This window comes from Lepidochelys kempii, chromosome 10 (assembly GCF_965140285.1).
Source record: "Lepidochelys kempii isolate rLepKem1 chromosome 10, rLepKem1.hap1, whole genome shotgun sequence".
Classification (NCBI taxonomy): Eukaryota; Metazoa; Chordata; order Testudines; family Cheloniidae; genus Lepidochelys; species Lepidochelys kempii.
The window spans coordinates 23,024,490-23,051,773 of record NC_136389.1 but is presented as its reverse complement, the minus strand read 5'-3'; the positions used below and the strand labels follow the sequence as shown (position 1 = coordinate 23,051,773).

At 41.9% G+C, this 27,284-nt stretch overlaps 2 long non-coding RNA genes across 2 annotated transcripts in view; one reads left to right on the top strand and one right to left on the bottom strand.

Moving 5' to 3' along the window:
• Nucleotides 1-11,537, bottom strand: part of LOC140917880 (uncharacterized) — a 42,237-nt gene extending 30,700 nt beyond the window's left edge. Inside the window, exons 1-3 of the long non-coding RNA XR_012161031.1 lie at nt 11,478-11,537; nt 8,522-8,568; nt 7,945-8,026 (exon numbers count right to left, since the gene is read on the bottom strand). This is a non-coding gene — a long non-coding RNA (uncharacterized LOC140917880). The remainder of the gene's footprint in view (nt 1-7,944; nt 8,027-8,521; nt 8,569-11,477) is intronic.
• Nucleotides 11,538-21,547: 10,010 nt separating this feature from the next.
• Nucleotides 21,548-27,048, top strand: LOC140917879 (uncharacterized). Its single transcript, XR_012161029.2, has 4 exons — nt 21,548-21,706; nt 22,944-23,047; nt 24,630-24,739; nt 24,885-27,048. It is a non-coding gene; the product is annotated as an uncharacterized LOC140917879 (long non-coding RNA).
• The last annotated feature ends 236 nt before the right edge of the window (nt 27,049-27,284 follow it).

Below are 27,284 nucleotides of genomic sequence, written 5' to 3'. Positions count from 1 at the left end.
TACAGGGTTTGGACAAGTTATGGTGGATTGTACTGAACTAGTTATTCAACTACAAGTAGTGCACAGAAAAGCATTTTGTTGGAAAGTCAGATTTTTACCGTAGCTCTCTTAAGCTTTTTAAATATATGCTAAGTGGCTCTATGCAATTCAGTACAGGGACATTAGAAAAGAATGGGAGAAAAATAGTTACAATTCAAAAGAAAAATGCTGTAGTCAGGCCAAGATATTAAGAGAAAACTATTTTAGGCAATAACATTGAAAGCAATTGTTTCCCCCAATTTGAAATCATGTTTTCTAAATGCAGCTAATGCCGAGCATACATATTTCTTTCAAAGGCAAACACTGAACACAGCTCAGCATGTTTATCTGCAAAACAGTCAAAAGCAGTGAATAACTAAGTGTCTTTGCCATCAGTACAAGATGGCTGAACTGTCACTGGTTAAACACAGCTGCTGCTTTACTATGGCTATAGTGAGAATTTAGAATATTTAGGTGTTATTTGGGGGGAAAAGAATAGGAAACATCCATTGCACAATATGATATTTACAATATCGGATTTGTTATCCCATCAGTGTGTATACACATGGACCCATTCAATTATAGGGGATACATATGCTCAACAGGAGAGTACTTATTAGTTAAAATATATTCAAGATAGCTGTGAAAAATGTTGGAGAGAGAATCTGCCAAGATGATCTGATCTGCTGCTGCATTCCAACAAGGGATTATCCATGCTAGCAATGCGATACTGAAAAGCTGGTAATTCTAGGCTGGAGAGCAAATGTTGTTCTGCTCAAGATGGAACAAGCACTTCCATCATTCTCTGTGAGAAAACACTGTATCTGTTTCCCAACACATTAAAGTTAAATGCTTCTCAAGGATCAAAATAAGACAACATTAGTTTCATTAAGATAAAGCCAAAGGGAGTTATGCTGGTTTATGCCAGGTGAGGATCTTGCTGATGGTTTAAATTTACCTGCTTTAAGATGATTCACATAGTAGAATCTGTCCTCTCCCAGAGGATGATGTAATGCTATTCCCATCTTGAAGCAACACAAAACCCAATATTCATTATCCCACCCACAATTACCAGCCTGTCAACAATGCTTTGCTTGTGTTAACAATCCCTTATTTGAATGCAAGACAAGATCAGATCTTGTTTTTGTTAGAAAATTAGCCATCTTTCACAACTATGTTGAATGTGCAACTTCAGTGGAACTACACAGGGGGTCTGGCCCCAAAAGTGCAAGGCTAGTTCTGCTTATAGACAAAAATTGGCATCAAAATACTTAGCAAAGTGTTTCATATACAGCAATTCATAATTAACAGGTAAGCATGGGAATCTACAGCTCTGACAAAATTGCCCACTAAGATGAGTAAATATTGCAGTATTTGCGCTTTATGAATGAAAACCTAACTATCACAGCTCTAGTCAAAATCCTTGCTAATATCAGTCAGGTCATGACAGCAATGCACACCAAAAAGATTTAATACCTACCCAACAAATATTGTTTGAAATCTAAAACTATTAAACATGGCTTTGCACACTGATTTGGGATGGTTAGATCTGAGATCACAGATCGCGTAATTTTCCCAGACTGTGACTGCTGCTCAGAACAGATGTACACTGGGGCAGTTCTGGATGCAGTGCTCTAGTAAAGCAGAATCTTACCCATATGTAAAGCAATATATTGTAATATTGGTTGCAGTCTGACTAGAGCTAAGTCTAGGAGGGCCTCTATAATAAAAAAGCACCTATCTGTAAGTTTTGCATAATGTTTCAGACAGCTATACAAAGCATATGCCCACTGACCATCTTCAGGGTACTCTAAATATCTCAGGCTCATGGTTTGCAATTCAAAGTGCAATCTTGGAAGCATCTTGCAATGAACACCCTTGTTATGCTAGAAGTCCTTCAGGGGGTCTTATGTTCTGTAAACGTAACTGGTTAGAGAGTGAATCATACTTAAGGGCCTATGTACACCTTTTAAAAAATCCAGACTTAATTTAATTTAAAATGAAATTTTAAGTTATGTTGACAGAATGAGAATGAAATGCAAATAGTTTTCTAAGTGATCCATGTCTTTGGTTATTTGGAACGTCTAGACAGAAGTTACATAGAACTAAGCCAGGGGTTCTCAAACCTCATTGCTCTACAACCTCCTCTGACAACAAAAATTACTACACAACCCCGGGGGAGGGACCAAAGCCTGAGCCTGCCCAAGCCCAAGGGCTTCAGCCCCAGACAGGGGGCCTGTAACCTGACCCCCACTCCCTAGGGCTGAACTCTTGGGCTTCAGCTTCAGCCCTTGGCTGTTGGGCTCGGGCATTTGCTTCAGCCCCAGGTCCCAGCAAGTCTAATGCGCACCCTGGCAACCCCATTAGAACAGGGTCGCGACCCACTTTGGGGTCCCGACCCACAGTTTGAGAGTCGCTGCGCTAAGCATATAATAGTTTCAATTTTCCTTCAACATCTGGAAAAAATAGACCTCATAAATGAACCTTCAATAGGCTTAGCAGAACCTTTGTGACCTTTAGGGTATGTGTACACTACAGTGGCCACAGCAGCACAGCTATGGCTTTGCAGCTGACACTTCCTACATCAACGGAAGGGGTAGGTAATCCACCTCTCTCAGAGACAGTAGCTAGGTTGATGGAAGAATTCTTTCATCAACCTAGTGTGTCTACAATGGAGTTTTGGCTGACTTAATTATGTAATACAGAGCGCAAAATTTTTCACAGCCCTGAGCAATGTAGCTAGGTCAATCTAATTTTTAGGTATAGACCAGGCTTAGTTACAAAATTAGAAAGTTGCTTATCAGAGTTACTTTTCCTCAGTCACATCATATATTTCAACTAACAAATCAAGGCATCATCCCTTAAGGTCCTGAACTGATTTGATAATAAATAGAACTCAAAGTTGAAATTATTTTTATAGCAGGAAAACAAAACTGTGATAAACACCAGAAATGTATTCCAGTATTTTAGTTTAAAGGCTTATAGGCTCCTACATAACAGAACAAAAATGGATGGTAGATAATATATATAGATTCTAGGATCTTAACCTGTGAGGTGCTGAGCTTTCTTAATTGTATTTAATGTCAGTGGGAGTTAAGGTGCTGTGCACCCTCACAGCATTGGGCCCTTATTTATCAAGATCCACTTAATATAAAATGTAAGCCCATTCTATTAACTAGGATATTTTAAGCAGTGGGTGAGGAGGAGGAAGAGGAGAGTGAAAATAGGTTTTTTATCGTGGTCCTTGAAAGGCTAAAGTGACACACAACAGCCCTGAAAACGTTCTGTATCTGAAATTGAGAAAACTAAAACTTTTGCTTCTTGGCACCTATAATTTAGGTAAGTGTTTCTAAGGAGAGCACCTGCTGCTTTTTTCTTTCCCCACAGTATTTTAAGATGTACATTAGTCTGGAAAATTGTGCAGTTCATAGCAAAGCCATATATCCTTTAGACTCATAGAGGCCAGTTGGGATTTGGGCTGGGGAGTTCCATGGGGTTCATGAGAAGGGAAGAAAAGGCAGGTCTCTCTTTCCTGCCACAGAGGGGCAACATATATGCAGTGGATTCTATGCTCTGTGTTACAGTGGAGGGCAACTGTACCTGTATTCCTGCTCTGTGGTCCACCAAGCACACCCACTTAAAGCTTTTCCAGTTCCCAGTCATCACCTCTCTTGGGCAGAGATCTGCATCTCTCTTTCTCCTGACCTGAATTTTTCCAGGCTGCACAATTCCCTGCCTACACTGTGATATTTCCAACAAGACAGACTGCCTAAACAGGCCAGCATCTACACTTTGCTTCCTCTCCAGAGCCTATTTCCAATGTAATTGTTACAAGTTACCAAACAGCTTTTTCTAAGCAAGCACATTTATTCAAAAGGGGAAAGCATTACCAATAAAATATTAAAAACAATAAAAGAACCAACACGCATGCTAACGAACTTGCCAGAGGTCACACCAACTCTAGCCTTGGGCTCTGGTAGGTGTCAGACCTTCAAAACCCACAACAGGGTTTTCCCCATGCTTACAAATTCATTACTGTCTCAGATTCAGAACTAGAACCCAAATTGGGCAGTTCCGCTGTTTTTTGATACATCTCAGTCCTTTGTTCTCATCTTTGGGCACAGGTAATCGAGGATAATGACCCACTCCTCAGGATATAGCTTTCAAAAGCTGGTTTTTGCATAACCAGAGGAGGGGAAATTTGCACCTCCCACTAGGAAATCCATTTAACACTTATTGTCTCAAAAATCCATTCTGGTCTGGCACATTTTCAATATAGTCCTTCAAACTCCCAGGCCTCAAATTACACACACATCCCCGAGAGGTTACATACCACCCCAGCCCACAATAACACATAAACTACTACCATAAGGTTTTTCCAAAGATACTGCAAAGATACTGTGACACACTGTACACGGACGTCATCAAGATGGCGAAAGTGGTCAGTCTGCCTACTCATAGACCCATTGGCAATACCTCACATCTACCCCCCACCTCTCCCACCAGTTTAGGCAAGTACTATTGCTAGTTCTGCTGATCAGAATGTGTAGGAGTTTAAATCTTGGGGAAGTGCTTGTCAGCTGTGGTACAGTATTTTAGATGCTGGGCTTATCACAAGTAAGGACTGTTCCCTGCCCAAATGTGTCAGACTACAGATTGTTCTTAGGTGTAGCTGCTCCCTACACAAGCAAATAAAATATTATGTGGTGGGAAAACACCAAAATCTATTGGGACTATTTGCACAGGTAAGGATTACTTAGAGGTGTATGTGTTGGAGGATCAGGCTCCATCCTGCTAGGACCTGATCCAGATAGAATGAACCTTTATAACTGAAGGACTACAGGATCTACAGAGGTTATGTTAAGTAACTCCTCTCTAGCAGCTGCAGAATTAGACTATCTGCCTAAAATTTTTATACAACTACTTTGCACTCTGAATTAAAACTTGAACATGAAAATACTGGGGGAGGATGAAAGCCAATTAATTCACAAGATTTAATTCACAAGTCAGTAATTCAGGAACTGCACAGTTTTAGCTGGAAAATGGGATTATAAGTTTTCTTCTCCTATAAAACTGTTAATGGAATTTCAAAGCTGTGCTTGAATCCACACTAGTTATTATTGGTTAATCTCCAATAATGTATAAGTTTCCAAAGGCCTATGAATCACTGTAAGAGTGGGTTAATTAAAAATCTCTCTCCATTGATTTAAGTGTGTGCAGTGTACTGCTACAAAACAAGATGTTTTCACTTACAGTCTGTGTGTGTGTGAGAGAGAGAGAGAGAGAGAGAGAAAATGTGTGGGTGTGTGTATATATATATTATATAAAATATAATAAATATGAATGTTACTGGTTTGATGGTCTGTTTGGTTGCACACCATCTATTTAACATTCTGTCTATATATATGTTCTCTTATAAAGTCTCTCTTTGTGTGTGTGTGTGTGTGTGTATTTATATATATAAATGTTAAACAGATGGTGTGCAACCAAACAGATCATCGAACCAGTAACATTCATATTTCACATCAAAGCCAGTCCAGCAACCCTTACTCATGAGTAGTCAAGCAAAACAGGAAGTGACATGATTTTTTCCCTTCCCCTGTTAAATCCTTTTAATATAATGGTTTAAAAACAAATTTAATGATGTATACAGGGGAATAAACATTTTTAAATCCTAAATCCACTCCATTGAGATTCACACCTATAACCTTCACATACATATGACAGTTACCACCAGTGCAAGCAGGCCTGTAATAATGAAAAGATCAATATAATGCTTTTATGTTTTTATTTCCAGAGATTTGACCTACTTTAGGATTGCTCACAAATAACAGTCAAAAATTATTGTTGATGTCAGTGAGGTTTTGAATTTTCTCCCTTACAATAAATAACTTAGAGCAAACAGCAAGAAAAACAGCAATTTTACATCCAAAAGAGTATGCTCCAAAGGCTAAAGCAGAGCACTAAATCAGGACTCCTGAAGCCTATTCCTGACTCACATGACTTGCTAAGTGACCTTAGGCAAGTCACGTAACTCGATTTATCCTATAACAACATGCTCTTTTATAACTACTATAAAGCCAGCATTTCATTTTAAAGATAGATAGATAGATAGAGCTAATATGTGCTATCCACATCAGGCAGCAGACAAAACATTATTTAGAAGTGTCTTTAGGAAAGCCAGTTTGTATTTGCTTTATAGTAGCTATGCAATTTGATTGACAAGTCAACAGCACCAGAATAATACTTTGCACTTAAACAGCACCTTTCATCTGAGAATTTCAAAATTATTTTAGTGTGATCTCAGACACCGTATTGTATATGCCTGGAAAGCACCATGCACATTTTTACACTGTAGAGATAAATACGTTAGTTAATGAAATCTCAAAACACCCCCATAGCGGGTGGGCTCAGGTCGGGAAACAGGGTTAAGTGACTTGCCTAGGGTCACATAGCAAGTCAGGCATAGGATCCAGGAGTCCTGCCAGCCTTTGGTGCACACTGTGATGTATGTAATGTAGCTGTTTATTTGTTTGAAGTTATACACTGTAAAGGAACACATTCAAAACTTCATTGACATATCAAGAGCCATTTTTGACCGTTATTTGTGAACGATCCTAAATTAGGTCACATTTTCCTGGAAATAAAAAAAAAGGTCATTTGATTGGCTAGTGTGCAATAAAAGTACTTTTAAAACACACCACTCAAATGAAGAGAAGTGACCTAGTTTAGAATTTATTTTAGGCCCTAAGATAGGATTTGTAATGCTCTAGCAACGGAATGCTAAGGGCAGCTGTACTTCATCTCCATTAATATTGCCGTGCCTGTTCAGCTGAATTCAAGCATTATACAGTCTCAAAAGGTCATGACTCACAGATCCAAAACCGAACTCTAGAGTATAAAACTAAGAGGGTGGTGGAGGGAATCTGCCAGACCCAAAACATTTTCAGTCTAACTTACAGTGACATTTAGCCATATCACTATCACCATGTGCATACACCGAAAGGAAAAATGGTATTGGGGTTGTGGCACTAGTCTGGGACTTAGATCTGCATTTAGTTCCTTGCTCCACCACAGACTTCCTCGCACAACCCTGGGCGCATCACAGTGTCTGTTGTGCCTCAGTTCCCCATCTGTCAAACGTACTTCCTACATCTGACCCTTAATGTTGTTTATGTAGACAAAGCCCCAGGTTTTCCAAAATGGCTCTCTTCAGCACTAACTGACTTAGGAGACCAAGTCTCATTTTCAAAAGTGATTTAGACACTTAGGTGCCTAAGTCAACTAGACATTGCAATGTCAAGCAAAGCAATGCCTCAATACCTTAAAAAATCTTGACCAAAGCTCTTTGGGACAGGGGACAGTTCCTGCGAGTTTAAACAGTGACTAGCACAATGTGAGCCCTATCTCTCTTGGGACCTCTAGTTTTATTGCAATATAAGTATTGATGTTCACCTCCAACTTTTGAAAATGTATTACAACTCAACCACACTAAGATACACAACAGTTGTCCATTCCGTTACATTCCTGGAAATGTCAACCCATACATTTTTAGCCCTTCCATTAATTATTACTACAATTAAGGTTTCTACATATGTAAAGGTTTAGACTGGGATTTTCTAAGGAGTTTAAGGGAATTAATGGCCCTAAACCTGATTCAAAACACCCAGCCTTAGCTGCTATGGACAGAGTATTCTAAGAAGCCCTCTTAAATGAGGACAAATCCATCCATAGTGTGAAGTTGATGAATTAGTGAAGCTACACCAGGGATTAATTTTTTTTCTCATTTAACTGAATTCACAAGTAACCTTTTAAAAAGAGGATAGATGTGAAGTGTTGGATACTCCTGTTGGTTCACACAAAGCAATTACTGAACCACACAAAATTCAAAGCTTCTGTTTGATTTGGATAAGAACAGACACTTACTAGATTTCAAGTATTTCCTCCTTCTGGTGAGTGCAGAAATACAGAGATCATTGCTTCTTTTGGTAGTTTGTCCCTTCCATTTCTTCTCAGCAGGCACGTAGATGCCACCATGAAAACAGGAGAAAGTTAGCTGAAGTGTTAACCATACTTTTGAACCTCCATACAACTTTCAACTCAGTTCTGGGCAAAGGTCTGGGGTAGGTTAAATTTTTTTTTCTAAAACTAGCTCATCTAGCCCCAATCTTAAGAATACTTTCTATTCCTAAAGCAAATGCCAGCCTCAGAATGCCTTACACAATAGAGTAACACCTCACACCACCACTTTTTGAGATAGGAAAACTGTGGCACAAAGCAATATTGACTTGACAAAGGTCACAGGAATCAATGGGGAAACCAGGAATAGAGCCCAATGCTCGAGTCCCAACACCATCCTTCCCCCTCCAAGATTCTGCACCTTGTATAATTTCTCACACGAACTCTGCTGACAGCCACCTGTGAGTTGCAAAACTTCTTGCTTTTCCTTAGGCAAAGTAGCTGTACCTGAACTCCGATTTTTTTTTTTAATTCTAATTTTTACCTTTGCTTGAGCTTCAGCGGGAGCAAAATCCCTCAGAGTAGTGAAATCTACAAAGGAGAAATAAAAAAATTCAGATGTGAAGACAACAATTATATGTGATAAGGACTATTTGAGGGTACTTTTTTTAAAAAGAGAAGGATAGAATAGTTTTGTGGAAAGGAGCATATTTTTTTATTATTATTATTATTATTAATTTTCCATTCTCCTTTTCACCAGAAACTTTGATCATGATAAATAAAATCCAGTAGGCTCAGCACAAAATAAGGCATCCAGGAATATAAAATCCACAGGAAAAAATTTTAGCTTGAAAGAATTTTCTATCAGGATAGTGCTTGTTTTTGTTAGAAGTAGCTTATTTTGATACTTGTAAAATCAATTGGCCTGCACTATTGTTTATAAACCTGATAGGTTTCTTCTTCCCTCTCCAGTCCATGGTGTGCACCACAGCACTTTAAGGCTAGATTGTGACTTTAGATAGATCCTCTGTGCTCCACTCTAGGAGCAGTGGCTAGGCAACATGATACACACCTCTGTCGAAATTCTTTCCCCAGTATTTCCTTGCTCAGAGAGGAGTGGAGTAGTTATTTGTTCCTGGTCCATTATCAGCGGCGAGTTACCACACACACACACACACACACGCTACTGTGACACTTTGCACCTCATTCACCATAGAGATATGATTATGCTAGGATTATGATGCATCTTGTACAACATATGTCATGTGAGGTGTCAATGGAAAAGTTTGGTTTGCTGAATATGATTATCCTATTTGTATGCATGTATCATTTTTGTATCTGGAGTTATGAATATTAACTATGTATCTGCATTTCAAATGTGCTCCTGGGTAACTCCCACAAGTTAATTTACATCCAGTCTAGCCAGCACATTGTGAATGGACTATTCAAGGTAATGGCCCATCAGCTAAAACAATGGTCCATGGGAACAGCTTATTCTCACCTAATGATCTTTCCTGTGAATGTTCTAGCCAAAATATGGGTAATGGCCCCTCCCATGACTCACTGAAGCAGGCAAGGGCATGTGATACTGGATTCCAACTTGTGCCTGTATTTTTTCACAAACTGTGCTGGGGACTTTGCTTGGAACAATGACGTTCCCTCCTCATGGAAGAAGCTATAAAAGGGAGAAGTGACTTCACCACTTGGCTTCACTCCCCATACAACTCAACACCTGGAAACACCTTAGGAACAAAGACTGAACTGGGGAAGGGGCTCCCAGCAGGGAAAGACAGAATCCGAGCCTGTGTATGGAAAATTGGTGGACTGTTTGTACCATCATGGTAAGACACTGTTTATTTCAAATTATGTCTAGTTTATAGTACTCCTGCTGGAATTCTATGCCAAAAAATCCAAAATTCTGCACCAAAAGAGCCAAAATTCTAAAAAAAATCTGCATATTTTATTTGTCAAAATAATGCAATATAAATCACACCAGTTTCACTTATTTTGGTAATTTATTTAAACTACCATATAGAAAAAAATTCACAATAAATGTTCAGCATGTCCGAAACACATGAAAGTTAAGTTACAAATACTGGGTAACCAATACACTGCATTCCAGTAATAATCCTGGATTTTCATTTAAATTACATTACTTTTATTTTGGTGTTTGGTGTTCTGTAAAGTAGAATGTCGCTTTAAATTGCTCAGACTTTCACACATGAAAGTGATACAGTTTTGCTAGTCATTGTCCTGCATTTTTTTAAATGGATAAGTAAAAGAGATCCTGAGCTGTAATCTAACACCATTGTGCCTGTCTGGCACAGGGAAAAATGGGAGAAAGCATGTAGACCTTCCTAGCTGAGGACTCCGTTACTGTCATTTACAATAAGGCCCCTTTACACCACTCTGGCAAGGTAAAGGAGCCTTAAATTGACTAAGAATGGGAACAATTAACTAACAATGGGAACATTAGCAGCCTGCCTCCTTAGTTGTTACGTTTCTGCTCTGCCTTAGGGACAGAGCCTGCTTCACACAGCCCTATGCCTCCAAGCCCGGGATGCAACAACAGCAACTGAGCGGGACATCGTGATTCTCTCTCACTTGTTCCCATACAGGCAGGTGCCCAGCCTCACCCCCTTAACGTCTCTCCATGCACACACACCCAGCCTCCCTCCTCCCCCCAGCGATCTGCTCTCTGCTGCTGGCTGCTCCCAGAAGACACGCCCAAGGTGATGGGGAAAAGGAGTGTATTCCCCACAGATTTCTTTGCTCCCCCATTTTTCTGCAGGGAAGCCAAGAAATCTGTGGAAGGTATGAATTCTTCACCCCCGCAGGGGCACAGAATTTCCCCAGGAGTAGTATAGAACTTAAATTGCAACTTGGTTTATTTCTTAGGTAATCAACTTTGATCTGTACGCTATTACTTATAATCACTTAAAATCTTTCTGTAGTTAGTAAATTTGTTTTATATTTTTTTACTTAAAACAGTGTGCTGTTTGAAGTGCAAAGGGAAATCTGCTCAGGAACGGGGGCTGGTGCATTGTTCTCTCCACATTGAGGGAAGGGTGGACTGGAAAATAAATTTACCCTGGTCAGGCTTTTGACCAGGGCAAGATGATACAGGTCTGGGGTCCTAGGTGGGGAGCTGGGGTGGGGGGCTGGCTGAAGCCTCTTTATTGTTGGTTTATGAGTGATTGGCTAATGAAAGCATTCATGTAACTGCAGCTGGGAGTGTCCCTGTTTGTGTATGGCTGTACCCGTGCAAGTCCTAGAGAGGACTGTAGCTTGTCATAGTCACACAGCTTGAGAGGGGGCCCAGAGGGCTACGTAGTACCCCAGTTCCAGGTTGCACCTCAGGGAAGTCTGTCACAGCTACCCCTCACTATGGTGGATCAGCTGTGAGTAAAAAGGATTGAGTCAAGGCTCAGCCTGTTCCCCACCCAACCATTTCTAGGTGGCTGGAAAGTAAGCCAACACACAGCTTGCAGCATACTTACACCTACATGCCATGGGCCTGACATGTAAGTAGTCCAAGCAGAAATGCAAGTGGAGTCCCCTTCATCCCCCTTAGTTCTTCACATGAGCAATGTAGACCAAGTTCCAGTCCAGCCTTTAATTTCTGTAACAAGACGTATAATGTTTTCTGTCAGACTAATGACTAAAATTGATCAATGAGATTTAGGGAAATTTGTAGAGTTTCGACCACCCTCCAGTTCTAAGTTGTTTTCTCTGGATTGAGTTGCACACATAGATTTTGTTCTGTGCAAGCGATTTCATTTTTAAAATTGCTTGTAGTAATTATTTCATTGCTATTGTGGTTTCTAAAACTCCTCTATTCTAGATTTGTTTTCAGATTATTTGACTCTTTATTTAAGTCTTCCAGTTAAACCCTTCACACTGAAATCCCCTCTGTGCATATGTTTCCATTTCTCCCTGGTTTTTGGCTGGGTTTTTTTGGTCATGCCTCTTGCATACAGGCACATTTGAAGCTTCCCCTATGTGGTGGTCTAATTACTTGCTGGATCTTTCCTGGATTATTTCCTAATTTTTTCCTTAAATCTATTTCTTCCCCCTAGAGTTTATGGAATCATTCCACAATGAAATTTTCCTGGCCTTGCTTGAAATACACTTCATTTTACCTGCTTTTTCTTCTCTCTCCAAAGGCCTCTCTACAGGCACTCCAATATGCTTGTCCTTTCCACAACCCGGATGCCTGTCATTAAACTCTTCCCACATCCTGGGCCAAATTTAAAACTTGGTATAAGCAAATGCAACTTAATTACATGGAGCTTATATCAGATCTCTGTTTGCATCCCCTCCTCCCCCCCACACACTAGAGTAATTTAAACTCTGTTCAAATGTATCCTGTCCCATATGTTACAAATAAACGCTCAATTGTTTAAGAACTCCTTTCTACTAAACACTTCCCCCACACCAACTCAGCCATGTTTCCTGTCTTCTTGCTCACCATCTTCTCCTAACCTTAAATATTTTACCTGCAGTATTTGGGTGCAGTACCATCAAGGTCTTGCTCTTAAGCATCCCCCTTAATTCCTCAAAATCATTTGTAGACCTACTCAATTTACACACAGAAGACACCCCACCATATTTTATTGTCAAAAGTGAGAAACTAACAGCCTGTAATCCATTACTCTCGCACAGCTCTGCCCGTGGAGTTGAGCTCTGCTCTGAAACACCCTTTTGTGCGATTGCCAATAAGAGTCTCCTGGGCCCAGGTTTTACTGCTAAGTATGCTCAACTGTACAGAAATTTTGAAGCGTGGGCACTAACTGCTGAAAAACCTATTCATTGGTCCAAACTGCTTTTCCTTAGCAACAATGGAGAGCTCTTACAGCAACTTCTTTGCGGAAATTCATTAGGCAACACTGATTAGTGGATAGACCAGCACTGCTGTCAGGAGATCTAAATGTCATTTCCTCCTTGACACTGAATCACTGTGACCTTGGGTAAGTCAAATTTCTGGGCCTCCCTGTTCCAATCTATAAAAGAGGAATACCACCCACCCGCATTGGTAGTTATGAATCACTTTGAGCATCTCAGCTCTTTCAAGTGCAAGGCACACTTCAACCCTGCCTTTGCTAACATAACACAACACCGTATGCACATGTGCTGAATAAAATCCCCTACAATTTCCCAATGGAAAGGAGAGGGAAGAAAGAATGAACCACATAGAATCATAGAATCTTAGGACTGGAAGCGACCTCAGGAGGTCTTCTAAACCAGCCCCCTGCACTCAAGGCAGGACTAAGTATTAACTAGACCATCCCTGACAGGTATTTGTCTAACCTGCTCTTAAAAACCTCCAATGATGGAGATTCCACAAACTCCATAGGCAATTTATTCCAATGCTGCTAATGCTCAAAGCACTTCTGGATGATACTCAGATACCACGGTGATGAGGACTGTATAAGAACCTGAACTGAAGAGATGAAAGGCACTATATCAGTTTTAAGTCTGAACCACCACCACCATCACAGGAACAGTTCCCTGTAATGTTGCTGTTGTGATGTTCTATACTTGTACTCAGTGTTCCTCTGGGGCAGAGGCCTAATACCTTTAAGCTTTGTAGGACACCATGCTGCTTTAAAAATAAATATTCATTCCTCTTAATGTGCTATTTCCTTTGGGGTTACCTCCTGGTATGGTATGTCCAATCCACACAAAATGCCAGACAGATTTGGTCTCCAGGAGCTCCAAGCTGCATGTACTAACATTTACAACATGTTGTGTCCATATCTCTGTAAAGTTGGTTGATTAATGGTAGTGCAGGCAGAGAGAAAAGACAAAAGAAATATAGGCTCTTTTTCATTCAATACATTTTACTTTCATGTAATATGCTCAAGGCCCTATTTACAAACTAACAGCTAATGCAGGTCCACACTAAAGAACAGACTCTGTGGGATTTCTATCTGAGCTGCATTTAGAAAGATCTGTGCACTAACAATTTCTCTACGCTTACAAGCTTACAGCGATACAGCTGTGCTGCTGTAAGAGTGCTCATGTAGCTGCGTTATGCTGGTAGGAGAGAGCTCTCCCGTTGACATAATAACACCAGGGCAACGAGCGGCGGTTGCTATGTCGGTGGGAGAAGGTCTCCTGCCAACATAGCATTGTGCACATGAGCACTTATGCCAGCAAAACTTATGTCGCTTGGCGTGTGTGGTTTTTTTTTCACACCCCTGAGTGACAAAAGTTTTGCCAACATAAGTGCTAGTGTAGACATGGCTTAAAATGAATCTAGAGTTACATTCCTCTCCTTTCTCAAGCTTTTATTCTGAACTATGGATTACATTTAGATCTACGGTCATGAAGGATGTTGGGTTTGTTTGTTTTTTAATACTTTGGGTCTGATTTTTCCTCACTTCTACAGACATGAATTCACTGGAGTTATTCCTGATTCACACGTGTGAGATGAGAAGTTAGTCCCTTAGTCTTAAGTGAATTTACATGAGTTCCTTAGGACAAAGACTATGACAAAACTGTCTAGTAAAGACTGGTAAATTTCTCAGGCAGCCTATTGGTCTAGAAGACCCCAGAACTGACCCAGTCTCCAAATGGAAGTCTGTCTAATGCTGCAGGAACTTGTGTTCCCATCCAAAAGGCAGAGAGAGGTGAATGATGCTCTAATTTAAAACCTACTTTGGAATAAATGATGTTGAGAAAAGGCAGAGTGCTGTGGAATAAAATAGCAACAATTATATTCAAAACAGTACTCTGAAAACTTTTGTCAAGTTGGGGAATATGAGCGTAATTGAGGATTGCACCCAAACCAACCATGGGACATATGTTCCAGTGTCTAGAAAATGGATACTCCAGTTACACTCCACAGTTACACCCAAGCACTGGGCTTTGTCAATACCTATGCTCCCATATATTCGAGCGTGTGGACACTGGAAGGCTTTTAATTCTCGTTTTACTAATAAGGCTCCCTTTCCAAGCATCAGAGTGCATTCTGAACTCCATTATTCAGTGGAGGGAGAGGAACACACTAGTAGCACATTGCCTTTCCCTAATCATCCTTTCTAGATGCTGACATTATGCACATTCCCCTTAGTAGTGCCAATCCATCACTTGGTCAGTATTGTGCAATGCAGTGAACTCCTCAGAAACATATCACCTTAGTTATACCACCTGGTCTCCTGCAGGAAGAGCTCTATGTCTCTCTTAGCAGAGAAATATCTGCTACGCTGACCACTAAAAATATTCTGAAGGAAAAAAGAATAAACCTTTCCTGTTAAGAGGGCAATCTGAGAGGAGACTTCAGAAACTTCCTCACTAGGTTTTATCCTAACCTGTCTTGCAATTAACTTTTTTTTTTAAACAGGAAATTAATTTTTAGCAGCATAAGATGGGTGATTTAAAACAGTGAGTTTTAATGTTTTCCCAAGTGGTCAGAAATAGACATTTTTCAAGTCTGGTCTTTTAAGATAAAGAAACAGGGAAAACTGAGCCCTGTTGTAAGATAGTGTAACTTCAGTAAAGTCAGTAGAAGTGCTCTGTTTTACTGCAGGGCTGACTGTAACCCACTGTCCTCATCCTATACATTGTGGGAGATCTATGCAGAGAGCAGGAGCAGAATATCAGGGCTGACATCTGCCACAATGATGGGAAAAGTGCATTGCTCTTTTTTACAAAAGACTAGAACATTGTAAAAAATAGCCTGTAAGTAGTTTAGCTTTGTGGAGGTGAAGACAGATTAGACATTTTTCATAACTGACTTAAAATAGTCTAGCATCAGTATTTTAATGGATAAGCAACTGACAAGTTTGTGCCTATAAAAAGAATTACTAAAAAGAGACATCTGTCAGCAGGTTTGACAGTCTATCAATGTAAAGGGTATGAAGGATATAGCCAAGAAAATGTCTTCATAAATAGAACTCACCAATCTCATGTCATACAACAGTGAACAAGGGACCCTCTCAATTTGATTTTCTCAAATTGATTTTCTTCCTCCCTTACAAATCAAAACATCTGCCGACATTGTCTAGCTTTTACTATATAACTTTGTTATTATATAAAGTTCTGCTGACCTACTCACAGGGATGTACCCTGATATTATAGCTGACAAGCACTGAAACGTATAGTAATTCAAGTTATTCTTCTTCCAGAAGAATAAGTATTTGGTGGCAGTGTTGCCCCACCTGGATTTCCGGGAATGGATTTTTTTTTTTTTTTTTTAAATATCCTGTGCCAAGGAGTGCACGGACCTGTAGGTCTGAGATTAATTCAGACACTTTTTCCCTGACAACTCATTAAAACTGAAGCATGCGCACATTTTCTTTACATCAGGCTTACAACTGTAAGTTTCTTGAACTGACAGTAACCACTGTCCATCCCAAATATCCAGGCGTAATGGGCTGGTTATGTCAACCACCAGCAATGAACCCTAGCTGAGAGGTGCCTGCAGGGATGAAGAGAAACTGTCCTAAGCATGCTCAGGTTTTTATTCTGCACATAGGAGGAGGGAGCTGCTAATCCCTTGTGCTGGAGCAGAGGGCTTCCAGGAAGACAGACTAACCAGCAGAGTGCTGGCTGTGTGCGCAGGAGAGCACATAGGTATGCAGTTACACTGCCATTGCAATTCCAGATTTGGGGACCACGTTGTAAAGATCAGTACAGTGATAACTGAAGGTAAAACAAAGGTTTTACTGCTGTGCTAATGCACAGAACAGAGAGTTCATTTAAATATAAAAAGAGAATTCACCACTTACAACGCTGACAGAGACAGAACTGCTCTGTTCTGAGATAATGGCCCAAATTCATGCCCACTGCAACTCCATTGACTGCAATTTCAAAAATCAAATGGAGTTGCACTAGGATGAATTGGGCCAATCCCAATAGATTCACTAACTCAGACGCTGAAGTTTGGAGAAACCTACTGCCAACTCCCAGGGAAAGGAAAAGGACATTGGATCATTGGACAGTATTTTAGGACTACATCAAAACTCAGGAGGGAACCTCTTAAGGAGAGCTCTACCAGATGGATAGCAGCCAAGACCCACAAGAGTAAACTTATTCCCTAGGTATTGAGGGACTAATGTACTCCTATCATATTTTTGCTCTGTATCTTTCTGCCCTTGCAGTCAAATAAAATGAAAAGCTAAAAATAAGTAACAGTTACCCAGTAAGAATTAAGGAAGCTAGACGGAGTTTCCAAAGATTATAGATTTGTACATGCCAATGGCAGAGAAGATAGAAAATACGGCCAAGGTTTTCTGAAGTGCCCTGTGACTTTGGATGCCCAACCTGAGATTAGTTTAAATGGTCTCATTTGCAGAAGGAGGCACTTTCTGAAAGTCTGCCCCTTTAAGGCAGCTCAGGTTTAGCACCCAAAAATCATTAGTCACTTTTGAAAAACCTGGAGCAAGAGTGGTTACTTAAAGTTTATTAAAGATTAAAAACCCATACAGATTTGTCTTTAAGTTCTGTGCACTACTTAAAAGTCCAATTTTGCAGAGCAGTTTCTGAATTTTTGGTGCCTTTGTATTTCAGGAGCATTCATTTTTGAACTGATTAATGGTCAGTCTAATATTTAAATTATTTATGCTTCATTCTTCATAAAACTGGCAAATTGCCATTACCTCCCACTCCAATTAATGACATTGCTGAATAGGCAAAGGCTCCATTGTATTCCTCAGCACAATCAACATACATGCTTAACATTCAAATCCTAAGCACAAAAGTTTACAGTAAATATAATTACTAACTGATCTTATGAAAGTTTCTCTTAACCCTATGATCCATGAGAAAACATATGCTCTACTAAACAGTAATTGGTTATCCCCAGATATGGATGGGAAAGGAAAGATGTTGCAGTTGGGGTTACACTAGCCTTTTATTCTGGGAGAAAGAATTTTAAGTTTGGCTTAGACACAAATGTCTATACCAAATTTAATATTCTTTCTCCCAGAATAAAAGGCTAGTGTAACCGCCACTGGTTTCCTGGTCTCACCCATTTCCTAGTTATTTGTTCACATCACACAATATGTTATAGCTAAATTTGCCAATTTGGCCAGGACATGCCCAGGCCTGGACAGGAAGAATAATGCAGGTGCATATGCAAAGCCATCCGATAGTGTTTGCAATGTCCCCATCTGCTCTGTCTGGCGGTAGCCACAGCTATACATTATTTAACCTTCATGAACATTAAGACAAAGTCACGTTATTTTGTATGCTGTGCATGCAAAAAGATAGAAAAATGTTTTCAAATAATACACTATAACCACAGCATTCTACTGGCAGAGTTAATAATCATGATAGAAGGTGGCAGAATTTTATTGACTGACCCATCCAGTTCAGTTAGCAGGTGTTAAGATCCCGCATAAAGCTGGTGAAGTTTCACTGACTATGACATCTGAAGCTTGGTTAATTACATCCTGGTAAATTATTACTACACCTTGCTGATAGACTAGTAGATAACTCCCTTTGAAAGTAATTGGGCTAGAGGAAAGTTTCTTTTAGTGGTGTCCATTAAAATTGTTCTCTTAGGTGATGGATTTGTTCTTACAACAGAATTTATCTTCCAAATCCAGTTCAACACTTTATCTATTGAACCCAACTGCCTAGGAGCTGGACCTCCTGCTGGCCTTCCAGGGCACAGCACCGTCTGCGGTGCCAGGAGAGGCAGGAAGCTTGCCTTGGCACCCGCGCTGCGCTACTGAACGGGAGCCGCCAGAGGTAAACCCATGCCCCAACCCTGTGCCCCAATCCCCCGCCCCAGCCCTGACCCCCCCCAAACCCAGAGTCCCCTCCTGCTCCCCAGACCCTTCATCCCCAGCCCCATTCCAGAACCTGCACCCCCATCCCAGAGCCCTCACCCCCCTGCATCCCAACCCCCTACCCCAGCCCAGAGCCCCTTCCCACATCCTGAAGGAGTCCAGGAGAGCTGGCTGTATTTCAAGGAATCCCTGTTGAGGTTACAGGGACAAACCATCCCGATGAGTCGAAAGAATAGTAAATATGGCAGGCGACCAACTTGGCTTAATGGTGAAATCCTAGCGGATCTTAAACATAAAAAAGAAGCTTACAAGAAGTGGAAGGTTGGACATATGACCAGGGAAGAGTATAAAAATATTGCTCGGGCATGTAGGAATGTTATCAGGAGGGCCAAATCGCACCTGGAGCTGCAGCTAGCCAGAGATGTCAAGAGTAACAAGAAGGGTTTCTTCAGGTATGTTGGCAACAAGAAGAAAGCCAAGGAATGTGTGGGCCCCTTACTGAATGAGGGAGGCAACCTAGTGACAGAGGATGTGGAAAAAGCTAATGTACTCAATGCTTTTTTTGCCTCTGTTTTCACTAACAAGGTCAGCTCTCAGACTGCTGCGCTGGGCATCACAAAATGCGGAAGAGATGGCCAGCCCTCTGTGGAGATAGAGGCGGTTAGGGACTATTTAGAAAAGCTGGACATGCACAAGTCCATGGGGCCGGACGAGTTGCATCCGAGAGTGCTGAAGGAATTGGCGGCTGTGATTGCAGAGCCACTGGCCATTATCTTTGAAAACTCGTGGCGAACCGGGGAAGTCCCGGATGACTGGAAAAAGGCTAATGTAGTGCCAATCTTTAAAAAAGGGAAGAAGGAAGATCCTGGGAACTACAGGCCAGTCAGCCTCACCTCAGTTCCTGGAAAAATCATGGAGCAGGTCCTCAAAGAATCAATCCTGAAGCACTTGCATGAGAGGAAAGTGATCAGGAACAGCCAGCATGGATTCACCAAGGGAAGGTCATGCCTGACTAATCTAATCACCTTTTATGATGAGATTACTGGTTCTGTGGATGAAGGGAAAGCAGTGGATGTATTGTTTCTTGACTTTAGCAAAGCTTTTGACACGGTCTCCCATAGTATTCTTGTCACCAAGTTAAGGAAGTATGGGCTGGATGAATGCACTATAAGGTGGGTAGAAAGCTGGCTAGATTGTCGGGCTCAACGGGTAGTGATCAATGGCTCCATGTCTAGTTGGCAGCCGGTATCAAGTGGAGTGCCCCAAGGGTCGGTCCTGGGGCCGGTTTTATTCAATATCTTCATAAATGATCTGGAGGATGGTGTGGATTGCACTCTCAGCAAATTTGCAGATGATACTAAACTGGGAGGAGTGGTAGATACGCTGGAGGGGAGGGATAGGATACAGAAGGACCTAGACCAATTGGAAGATTGGGCCAAAAGGAATCTGATGAGGTTCAATAAGGATAAGTGCAGGGTCCTGCACTTAGGACGGAAGAACCCAATGCACAGCTACAGACTAGGGACCGAATGGCTAGGCAGCAGTTCTGCGGAAAAGGACCTAGGGGTGACAGTGGACGAGAAGCTGGATATGAGTCAGCAGTGTGCCCTTGTTGCCAAGAAGGCCAATGGCATTTTGGGATGTATAAGTAGGGGCATAGCGAGCAGATCGAGGGACGTGATCGTTCCCCTCTATTCGACACTGGTGAGGCCTCATCTGGAGTACTGTGTCCAGTTTTGGGCCCCACACTTCAAGAAGGATGTGGATAAATTGGAGAGAGTCCAGCGAAGGGCAACAAAAATGATTAGGGGACTGGAACACATGAGTTATGAGGAGAGGCTGAGGGAGCTGGGATTGTTTAGCCTGCAGAAGAGAAGAATGAGGGGGGATTTGATAGCTGCTTTCAACTACCTGAAAGGGGGTTCCAAAGAGGATGGCTCTAGACTGTTCTCAATGGTAGCAGATGACAGAACGAGGAGTAATGGTCTCAAGTTGCAGTGGGGGAGGTTTAGATTGGATATTAGGAAAAACTTTTTCACTAAGAGGGTGGTGAAACACTGGAATGCGTTACCTAGGGAGGTGGTAGAATCTCCTTCCTTAGAGGTTTTTAAGGTCAGGCTTGACAAAGCCCTGGCTGGGATGATTTAACTGGGAATTGGTCCTGCTTTGAGCAGGGGGTTGGACTAGATGACCTTCTGGGGTCCCTTCCAACCCTGATATTCTATGATTCTATGATTCTATGATTCTATGAACCCCTCATCCCCAGCCCCACCCCAGAGCCTGCGTCCCCAGCCCAGAGACCTCACCTCTTCCCACACCCCAACCTCCTGCCTCAACACACAGCTCCCTCCCACATTCCAAATCCCTCGGCCCCACCCCCAAGCCTGGAGCCCCCTCCTGCACCCCAAATCCCTCGGCCCCACCCCCAAGCCTGGAGCCCCCTCCTGCACCCCAAATCCCTCGGCCCCAGCCCCACCCCAGAGCCCTCACTCCCTTCCGCACCAGCCCAGTGAGAGTGAGTGAGAGTGGGGGAGAGCAAGCCATCAAGAGAGGGGGAATGTAGTGAGCAGGGGCGGGGCCTCAGGGAAGGGGCGGGGCTAGGGTGTTCGGTTTTGTGCAATTAAAAAGTTGGCAACCCTAGCTCCTCTCCACCCCTGTCACTGGCAGGCAGTCGCAGGGTGGAGAGGAGGCTTCAGCCACTGCGGCTCCAAGCCTCTGGGCCAGTGACTGTCTGCTTCAGGCTCCCCGGGGGCAGGGGGCCACTGTGCAGAAGTGACGGGCAAGGGAAGTCAGCAGCTCCTCCCCACCCCAGCAAGGAAACGCCTCCTCTCTGCCACAGGCACCACCAGCACCAGGCGGGCAGGGCTGGGTGGGGTCCTGGGGGATGGAGCCGTGGCCACTCTGTGCTCCTGAGCTTCAGCTGTCCTGTCCCTTTTGCACAGTGCTGGGAGTGGGAATCCTTGCTCTGTGCTGGCTCAGCAGGTCCAGTGAGTGTGGCTGGGGGGCAGGGTGTGGAGGAGTGGATCTTTGGGGTCTATGTGGGTGGGGGGATGCTGGGCTGTGAAGGGGCGGGGGACATTGGTTAGTAGGGGAGGTTTGTTTTGGGGTGCTAGGCAGTATGGGGGTCTGTTGAGGGGGTGCAGAGTTGTGGGGGACATCTGTGTGTGTTAGGGTGCTGAGCAGTGGGGGTCTGTGTGGGGCTCTCTGTAGTTGTGGTGGTGGGGCTGTGGGGAAGAGCACTGGGTAGTGGGGGAGATCTGTGTGTGTTGGGGCGCTACCAGGGCATCTTCATGGGACACTGGGCAGGTGTGATGGTGTGCAGAGCGCTGTATTTGTGGGGAGGATCTGTGGGGGGTGCTGGGTATGGCAGGTCTGGGGAGCACTGGGCATAGGGAATCAGGGGGATGTTGGGTAGGGGGGCTGTGTGGTGTGTCACAGTTCCACCCCCAAGGGGAAGGGGCACACTGGCAGCACAGGGTTGGATAGGCCACTGTGTGTCTGGCGACTGCCAGTTTGTAAACAGTGCCCTTGCACTGGGCTGGGTGCGGCGGGGCCGCCCCTGCCATACCATGCCCCATTGCCCCTGGCCTGCTCCTCACTCCGGGGACTGACCTCCCTGTGCCATGCTCCATTGCCCCCATGAGGGCCCACAAGTATCTTTGGCGCCAGGCCCACAAAAGGTTAATCCAGCCCTGAGCACTGTATTTGACCCTCTGCCTTCTCCAGGTGAACTACAAGGTGAGATTTGCTTCACCTGAGTTTAAAATGTTACACTGCAGTTGGTCATAGTACTGAAATCCTAAAAATCTTTCTGCCATCAGGTTAACCCAACTGGAGCTAACTAAAAAGGATACAACATGTAGTGAAGGATCAAGAAAGTATAAAGGGTCCCTGGTCTGCTATCAGAAAAGTAGGGTTTTTTTATTAGAAAATATTTTTTTCCTGTAAGTGCAGTTACTTCCAGGTGTGCTTCATACCTGAGTAAAACAGCATTGGCTAGAGGCACTCATTTGTGAAACTTAACATGGAAATTTAATGTAGTTCAGCCTTTTCTAGTGTATAAGAAAGAAGAAAGGTAAAGCTCAGAAATCAAGTTCCCACAAAAAGCAATAATTTGTTATTAATGTCAGTAAAACTGCTTACACTGCACTCCAGAAAGAGATTTGGCAGTGCTTCTATGTCACGCAATGGACATTTCATTAAACAAAGGACATTTCATTACAGGAAAGACTATTTGTAAATGGCAAGAGTGGTGAGCTCTGCAACAGGACTGAAATTTCACAGACCTGGATCCAAAGAGACTCAGAGCCCATATCCACAGGGATAAGGTATGTCTCATAAGTGAAGCATATACAGGAGAAAAACCCTTCAAACTCTCAGAACTCAAAAGAACTAAGGAGAATTAACTTTGTCTTCTGTCACAGCTATGCCAGTTCCTAAGGTCCTTTTTAAACAGGGAATTCCTACAAGGTAAATAGATTTTCTATAAGGCACCAAGACTCGAAGTTGAAATTTAGTTCATGTTTGACAAAGGACACTAAGGCATCTGTAAGAAACTGCTGTGACATATAAACAGCTTTAGACTATGAGAAGTTATGTAGTGCTATTAGCACTCATGATTAATAAATACCCATAATTACCTCAAGTCAAACATACTTATTGAGAGGTTATTTATAGAGATGTGCTGCTGTTAATAGAATGTACGCTGCATGTACGTTGCCTCCATCTCTAGACAATAGTAAATGTGTATCACATAACTTTAAGCCACATCATGAGGCATGAAGTAGCACACTGCAAACCAAGGTACTTCCTAAGCTTTATCACTCACTTTGAATGGCTGCATTTTATCTTCTTTAAAAGAAACATTGCGCTAAATATATTCCACATAGTTATGATCAGAGAGCTCTCTAGACATACATTTTATGTTCCTGGCACATGCATGTCATTAAGTTCCAGCCCCAGTCATAGTTAAATAGACAACAGGTAGAACCTCTGTCTAATTTTGCAAAGCATCTAAACTTATAGAATCTTTCTAAAACAGTCTAGCAATTCATTGCTATTCGCAGAAATAGCAGGGATGAAAACTAGGCCACAGTGAAGTCTGGATTTCACCTGAAGTGTGTGATGCTGCAGGATTTACTCTGCAAAAAGATGTGTCTTACAATAGTGTGCACACAAACCCAGTCAATTAAGCTGGTTTATACGTCTCCTCTACACTTCCAGAGAAACCACACCATTTTTTTTAATCTATAACGCACTTGAACTTGGATGTACAAGGCTCATTTTAGCTAGACTGCCCCCACAATTATTCAGTGCATAGTTATTATCTAACTCTTACAAAGGCATCTCTCTCTTTTGTGTATATGCCCTTGCAATCCATCAGAATGCAAGTGTCTTTCTGAAACAATGTTAGCTTTACGTTGCAAATTTTTTGCCTACAAGCAACCATGCTTTAAGAGAAAAATCAGAGAAGAAAGACTATGTATAACAAGGCGGCCAGGATTTTAATCCTACTTTAATTCATAAACTATAGAGATTATGTATCTAATCTCACTGTAATCTGTATGTTCTTGATTAGCTTTTCTACCTTCTGACCAAATATAACATCAATCTCTCCAGTTTTTCCCATATCAGGTAACTGTAAAATATTTATCATAATCCCTGGAAAAAATCACTGTGGCCATTTCTAATTTATTGATGTAACCCATATTTAAGAATTTTAGTGATGACAGAAGGAATGGATGCTAATTTCAGATACCTGTGGCAATAAATATCTACACCCTATCTCGTTTTAGAGTAGCTAATTTTCTTATTCAATATCCTTAAAGGGAAAATGTATAGTTATTCAGTGAAATGTAACCAAGGACCCCCAAATGCCATTAACAGTGTCTGTGCACTTTTTATTCTCAGGTGTCGCACCAAGCTCTGTACGTGACATGGCTTAGTTGGCTGCTAACAAATATGAAAGATAAACATTAAGATTCTGCACTACCGTCTCTTGTAAGGCCATGCACAGAAAGGTGAGATTATAACAGTATTGCCAAGCTAACCTTTGTCTTATCAAGAGTCTTATCGTCAGTCTCTGCTGGAAAAATCAAACCTTCAATTTCTGCTATTTAAATAAATCAGTTTTCTTTGGATCCTAATCAGACTGTCTTCAAACAGGATTGTCCCTTGAAGCCCCTTGCTGGCATTGTTGAGTGTTTGAATAAGACAAAATCCATGCATTATGATCTTGTCATGCAATCAAGCGGGCTCTGGCAGCAAGCAACAAGTGTTTTGTCTCAGATGTTATACTCAAACATCAGAACCATGCTCCATGACTTCACTAAAACCATCTGAAAAGTATAAGATGGATTTAAAATCTGAAATGGAAATAACTAACAGCCTTACAGCATGCAAATCATTGGATTAAAAAAATATGGGAAAATTGATGAGTCACCCAGACATCAAGGAGGATTCTTACAAAATAAAAGCTAGCATTTGCTACTTAGGTTAGGTGTTTTACTGAACCTATTTTACCACACACAAGATTATATAAAACGGCCTGCCTGGTCGTGGATAAACACTATAGGAAATAAAAACACTATAGGAAAAACTAGCAGGCAGCTTTTTCAACAAGAGGCCAAATTCAGTGCTTAATTTGTGCCAGGGCTTGCTGGGGCTGAGCCCCCAGCATCTTGGCAGTTCATAGCCCTGGCACCCCGTGGGCTTGCTGAGTCAGTTATGAAAGTAAAAAAATTGATTGAGTCCTGGAACCTCTTTCATTATAAATTAAGCACTGGCCAAATTCTATTCTTGCCTAACATCAGGGAAAAAAATCTAAAGTAATTTGAGGGAAAAAATGGCCCATGGATCACCTTATCCCCTATCAATCCTGGATTGGTCCGGCCTGGTTTGGTCCCTTCATGGTGCTGTAATGTGAACAATGTATTTATATTCTGTAGGAACTTCAGAGCCCCAGTCAGATCAAGGCCCAGTTGTGCTAAGCACTGTACAACAACAAAAAGACAGTCCACCTCCCCAAGACCTTACACTCTAAAATACACAAGAGGCAATAGGGGGATACAATCAATGGGAGGAGCACAAGTAAACAATGAGATAATATTGGTTAGCATGGCAGGTAGTGGTCTCAGCACCTCAGCTGCCTATCAGTTATCAAAAGAGCTCTGTGTAACTTGAAAACTTGTCTCTTTAACCAACAGAAGTTGGTCCAATAAAAGATACTACCTCACCTACCTTGTCAAGGTTTTTTGTAGGCATCACAACTAAGAGTTTTAAAGACGAATTTGAAGGAGAATAATGAGGTGAGCTCTTCCCACATGTGAAGAGTAGTATTGGAGAAAGCACAGTGGTGCTTGTTTGAAAGTATAACAAAAGATCAGAGAAGGCTGGTAGCATTGGCAGGTCAGATGTGGGAGTCGACACAGTGATAGCATGAGAGATGTCAGGTAGGATTAGACTGAAAAGGGCCTTGAAAGTGAAGAAAAAGAGTTTGTGTTTGATGCAATGAAGAAGGGGGAGCCAGTGGAGGGACACAATGAGAGAGGTGACATGGACAATGCAACAAGATGATAGCGAAGAAATTCCCTGGACTCCATGTTGTATTCCCAACCTCCATTTTGTGTCTCTGGCTTCCCTCCTCAATAAACAAGAGTCACTTCACCAACTGTAAGCTGCAAGTCACTTATCATTGGACAATGTAGGTCACATGACCAGAGCTGAGCGATTCCTGGATTAAGCATGCCCAGTAGAATAGAAAGTAAAATGAAGAATGGTCACAAAGTAAATTAAATCTGGAGCTTGGGCAGTAAGGTTGGATGAGGTAATCATGGCTCTGAAGTAAACAAACACCAGTGAGCATAAGTAAAATAAGATAATGCTCAACAATGAGCACATGCAGTACAAAATTAGGTGAAAGGGTGTTGGCAGAAAGCCAAGTAGGGAACAGTTAAACAGCTCCATCCTGGCTGATTTGGAGCTGCTTTTTCTGGTAGCAGCAGACAAAAACCTGACAGCTAGAACAGTATAAAAGGCAGACAGTCAGCAGGAAGTTAGACAATTAGGAGAAAGAACAGCTGCTGGAAAGAAGTTAGAAGAGCAGCTGCTGAAGAAGAGAGAACAGACACAAAGCTGCAACAGTAGCAAAGCGGGAGAAACCATGAGTCCAAGCGGCAACAGTAATAATTAAGAAGGGAGCTGACCGAGAGTGAGCTGCAACAGTAGCAGCAGCAACCAGCAACAACAGTAAACAACAGAGCGCTATCATAGTGTAAGCTTGCTAATTTTAATTCTAGTTTAGCATAAGTATAGTGTAGTATTAGTATGTGCATGTGCGTGTGTGTGTGTTAATTGTATTTTACCTGTGTAAAACTTAAAGTATAATTTAAAAACTGCTGTCAGTGATCTATTGCACACTGGCCATCTGCAATAGAGCACATCACTTAGAATCATTTAACTTGTATGCTGTTGTAACTTGTAATAAGGGATTTGTGTCTGATTTCTATTTTTAGATTACAATGTAGTAGGGATTATTAGTTACATCAATAAAAAGATACTTTGTTT